Raw genomic sequence first — 5641 nt, forward strand, 5'->3', positions numbered from 1 at the left:
GGTCCCCTTGTCCCCCCCGGCCCCGTTATCCCGGTCCAGCAGGGTCCCCTTGTCCCCTCAGCGCTGTTATCCCGGTCCAGCAGGGTCCCCTTGTCCCCCCCGGCCCCATTAACCCAGGCCAACAGGGTCCCCTCGTCCCCCCCCGGCCCTGTTATCCCAGTCCAGCAAGGTCCCCTTGTCCCCTGGCCCTGTTATCCTGGTCCAGCAGGGTCCCCTCTTCCCCCCTGGCCCTGTTATCCCGGTCCAGCGAGGTCCCCTTGTCCTTCCCAGCCCCATTAACCAAGGCCAGCGGGGTCCCCTTGTCCCTCCCAGCCCCGTTATCCCGGTCCAGCAGGGTCCCCTTGTCCCCTGGCCCTGTTATCCTGGTCCCATCGGCTCAGTTCAGTGAGGTCCCTTGTCCCCCCTGGCCCCATTTGCCCGGTCAGGGGAGTCCCCTTGTCCCCCCGTCCCCCCCATGCCATTAGTCTGGGCCAGGTGGGGTCCCGTTAGCCCCCTCTGCCCACGCACACGTATGTGTATGTGTGCACACACACACACACACACAATCCTCTTACCGGGCCCAGCAGGGTCCAGTTACCCCAGTCCCGTTACCTTGCCCCGATGGAGTCCCATCAGCGTCCCCAACCTGCTGTCGACAGCCCGGCCTGCTGGGGTCCCTTTGCACCACCCAGCTGGTCCCCTTGACCTGGCCCAGGGGGGTCTCATCAACCCTGGTTCGACCAGGCCCCAATACCCCTGTCCCGTTCACCTCGGAGCCTTACGAGGGGCAACAGGCAGAACGGAAACGCCGGAAATGCCGGCTGAACGTAGGAAAACGCTCCTTCGCTGCGAGGGGTGTCACACACGGGAGCAGTTGCCCAGAGAGGTTGTGGAGCCTCCAGCCTTGGAGATGCTCAAAACCAGTGGGACATGGTCCTGGGCAACCTTCTCCAGGCTCCAGAGGTGCTTCCCGACCCCAAATACTCTGTGATTAGCCCAGCCCAGGGTGGTCCCATTCCCCCCAGTCCCATCGTCCCAGCCCATAGTGGTCCCATTCCCCCCCAGTCCCATCAGCGCAGCCCAGGGTGGTCCCATTTCCCCCCAGTCCCATCAGCCCAGCCCAGGATGGTCCCATTCCCCCCCAGTCCCATCATCCCAACCCAGGGTGGTCCCATTCCCCCTCAGTCCCATCATCCCAACCCAGGGTGCTCCCATTCCCCCCTGCCCGCCTTGGTCCTGCTTTCCCGGTAGAAATTATGTCGCAAACGGGCTGGAGCGGTCGGAGGCCTCTGCCGCCTCCACCCTGGCACACCGGGTCCCTGACCCTCCGGATCGGTTCCCACTGATGCTCTCTGACCTGCCTGGGGCAAAATTAGTCGCAGAGCCTCTTTAGGCAGCGTGATCCAACCTGCTGATCCCGCTGGAGTGGCCGGCGGTGGCCAGGCGTTGGCGCCAGGTGCCGGGTGGGAAAACGCCGCAGCCCGGGGAAAGGCAGCGGAGGAGCAGCGTCGAAGGGGCGAAGGTGCTGCTGGTCGCTGAACGAGCCTCTGCCGGGGGCCAGGGAGCAGGGGCAGGTGCATTTAACCCCAGCTCAGGCGTATCGAGGTGCATTTAACCCTGGCTTGGGYGTATCAAGGTGCATTTAGCCATCGGCTTAGGCGTATCGAGGTGCATTTAACCCCCAGCTCAGGCATATCGAGGTGCATTTAACCCCCAGCTCAGGCGTATCGAGGTGCATTTAACCCCTGGCTCAGGTGTATCGAGGTGCATTTAACCCTGGCTTAGGTGTATCAAGGTGCATTTAACCCCAGTTCAGGCGTATCGAGGTGCATTTAACCCCGGTTCAGGCGTATCAAGGTGCATTTAACCCCAGCTCAGGCATATCGAGGTGCATTTAACCCCCTGGCTTAGGTGTATCGAGGTGCATTTAACCCCTGACTTAGGCGTATCGAGGTGCGTTTAACCCCGGCTCAGGTGTATCAAGGTGCATTTAACCCCATTTTAGGCTTATCAAGGTGCATTTAACCCCCAGCTTAGGCGTATCGAGGTGCATTTAGCTGCTGGCTTAGGCGTATCGAGGTGCATTTAACCCCGGCTTAGGCGTATCAAGGTGCATTTAGCCATCGGCTTAGGCGTATCGAGGTGCATTTAACCCCGGCTTAGGCGTATCAAGGTGCATTTAGCCATCGGCTTAGGCATATCGAGGTGCATTTAACCCCTGGCTTAGGCATATCGAGGTGCATTTAACCTGCGGGGGGCGGTGGTGGTGGGGGCCCATACCCATATAGCAGTGGGGGGACCCTGTGCACCTATGGCAGTGCTGGGTGGTTGGGGTGTGGAGGCCCCTATAGACCTGTGGCAGCGGGGGGGGCAGTGCAGCGGGTGCTTATACAGCTATAGCAGTGCGGTGGGGGGGGCTATACCCCTATAGCAATGGGGGGGTTGATGCGAGGGGTCCCCTATAAACCTATAGCAATGGAGGGGTGATGTAAGAGGGTCACCTATACACCTATAGGTATGGGGAGTGATGCAAAGGGTCCCCTACATGCTTATAGCAATGGAGGGGGGTGATGTAAGAGGGTCACCTATACACCTATAGGTATGGGGAGCGATGCCAGGGGTCCCCTACATGCTTATAGCAAGGGGAACTCACATTCTGGGACAAAACGCCTCGAGCAGCCGTGCTGGCCCCCGCCGGGCAGGGGGCTCTGCTGTCCCCTCACGTGCGTCTCCCTCCTGGCCCGGCGTGATGGAGAAGAGACGCCCGTGCGATGCGGACGGGGCAGGGAGGAGCTGGTCCCGCGGCAGGTGAAACGCCGGCCCCGCTGCTCCCTGGCCCCGCGCTGGGCTCCGTCTCCGCGGGAGCGAGGACATGGCGCCTAAGTGCCCCCGTCCCGCTCCTCTGTCCCCCCCAGTGCTGACGGGCCGGCACAGCTCCGTCTGGGAGAAATAGCGGTGGGTGTTCAACTTGTTCATCAGTGACCTGGACGAGGGGCCAGAGTTCGCCCTCGGCAAGTTGCTGGTGATACCAAGCTGGGAGGAGACACGAGCGGGCTGTGCTGCCGTCCAGAGGGACCTCAACAGGCTGGAGAGCTGGGCTGAGGGGAACCTCGTGAAGGTCAACACAAGGAAATGCAGGGTCCTGCCCCTGGGGAGGAAAAACCCCAGGCACCAGGACAGCCTGGGAGCTGAGCTGCTGGAGAGCAGCTCTGCAGAGAAGGACCTGGGAGTCCTGCTGGACAGCAAGTTAAGCATGAGCCAGCAATGTGCCCTCGTGGCCAAGAAAGCCAATGATATCCTGGGGTGCATCAGGAAGAGTGTTGCCAGCAGGTCGAGGGAGGTGATCCTGCCCCTCTACTCAGCCCTGCTGAGGCCACATCTGGAGTGCTTCGTTCGGGTGGGCTCCCCAGGACAAGAGAGACATGGAGCTACCTGCTGGAGCAAGTCCAGCAAAGGRCTACAAAGATGATGAAGAGACTGGAGCATCTCTGATGAGGAAAGGCTGAGAGAGCTGGGACTGTTCAGCCTGGAGAAGAGAAGGCTCAGGGGGGATCTTATCTGAAGGGAGGGTGTAAAGAGGACGGGGCCAGACTCTTCTCAGTAGCACCCACTGACAGGACAAGAGGCAATGGGCACAAACTGGAACACAGGAAATTCCAGTTGAACATAAGGAATAACTTTTTTACTGTGAGGGTGACAGAGCCCTGGAGCAGGTTGCCCAGAGAGGTTGTGGACTCTCCATCCTTGGAGATATTCAAAAACCGACTGGACACGGTCCTGTGCAATGTGCTCTAGGTGACCCTGCTTGAGCAGGGGGGTTGGACTAGATGATCTCCAGAGGTCCCTGCCAACCTCAACCATTCTGTGTAAATGGCGCATGGCACCATTGTGTGGTTCTCCTCCAAGCYGGAAAGGTAGGTTTGGAGGAGAATGAAGGTTGGGTGGACATAACCTGCTGAGATGCAATTTTTGGGGGGAGCGGTTCAAGCAAATGCCTCCTGTTTATGGGCGCGTCTGGCACTCRCCATGGTCTGCCGGCTCTCCCAAGCCGGGCTGGAGCCATGCAGGACCCTGGAGGAGGGGGACAGGGACTGTCCGTGGAGCTCRAAGCTTTGGGCTGCAGCACAGGCCAACCCTGGGTCTGGTTCCTCCCCACCAGGCTGCACGGACATCTCCATGAGCGGCTTCAAGGGTGAAGCCGTGTTCTTCAACTGCTCCTTTCCGGCGCAGCACAGCCCCTTCCCCGCCACGGTCGGCAACCGGCGCTTCAGGGGGCGAACCCGATTCTTCCCCGAGGAGCTGTGGCAGGGCGAGAACGTGGTGGTGACGGCCACGGGGATAGCTGGATCCTTGCTGTATGCCTATTATTCCTCCTCCTCCTCCTCCTCACCATACTTGCATTGTGCTGCATATGTTTTCTCCGGAGGAGAAAAGGTATTTACGGACGTGTTCACAAATAACTTTGGTCGGAGCACGGCCGCCATCGGCAGCAGCCTCTCCGCCAGGCTGCTGGTGGCCAAGATGGTCATGGGGGACCTCCTGCCGGACGTGGCCGTGTTGATCGTAGCCCAGTCCAGCGCCGCAGGCGCCAGGAGCCTGCACGCGGGCTTGGTGCTGGTGGCGCTGGGCTCTCGGGGCAGCTGCTCGCCGGCCCTCACGGCTGCGGGAAAGCCGGGATCCATGCCGGCAGTGCCCGGGCTCCGGAGGGAGGGATTGGAGTGCTGGGCACAGCTGGGCACAGCTGGGGTAGGGGCACCCCGGGACTGGGAACAACTGGGGCAGGGGCACAGGGAGACCAGACGCAGCTGGGCACAGCTGGGGCAGGGGCACAGGGGTGCTGGGCACAGCTGGGCACAGCTGGGGCAGGAACCCACTGGGACTGGGAACAGCTGGGGCAGGGGCACAGGGAGACTGGGCACAGCTGGGACAGGGGCCCAGTGAGACCAGGCACAGCTGGACACAGCTGGGCACAGCTGGGGCAGGGGCACAGGGTGACCAGGCACAGCTGGGCACAGCTGGGGCAGGGACCCAGCAGGACTGGCACAGCTGGGGCAGGGGCACAGGGATGCTGGGCACAGCTGGGCACAGCTGGGGCAGGGACCCCCCAGGACTGGGCACAGCTGGGGCAGGGACACAGGTGGCCCCTGCCCTCCCCATCCTGCCCCGTGCTGCCCCGGCCCTGCCCTTTACCTGCCCCGGGCCCTGCCCTGCCCTCCCCCATCCTGGCTGGGTTCCCTGCCCTCCCCAGCTGTGCCCAGCTGTTCCCTGCCCTCCCCAGCTGTGCCCAGCTGTGCCCGCCTGGCCCTGTGCCGCCCGGTGGCCTGGGCAGCCCCGGAGAGCCGCAGCCCCCAGGACGCCGCTGGGAGAGCCGGGGCCACCCCAGCCTCATGGCGGACCCCAATGCGTGGTGCCGGTGCCGGGCCCGCTCCTGCCTCCGCTGGATCCCGCAGGGACCAGGGCAGGAATGGGGAGATTGGGGTGTCTGGAGCGGGATGGGAAGATTGAGGGGTCTGGAGCAGGGATGGGGGGATTGGGAGATCCGGGGCAGGGATGGGTGGATTGAGGGGTCTGGAGTGGGGATAGGGAGATTTGAGGGGTCTGGAGCGTGAATGGGGAGATTGAGGGGTCTGGAGCAGGGATGGGGGGATTGGGGGGTCTGGAG

The sequence above is a fragment of the Apteryx rowi genome, unplaced genomic scaffold (genome assembly GCF_003343035.1).
Source record: "Apteryx rowi isolate R43461 unplaced genomic scaffold, aptRow1 scaffold_9, whole genome shotgun sequence".
Classification (NCBI taxonomy): Eukaryota; Metazoa; Chordata; class Aves; order Apterygiformes; family Apterygidae; genus Apteryx; species Apteryx rowi.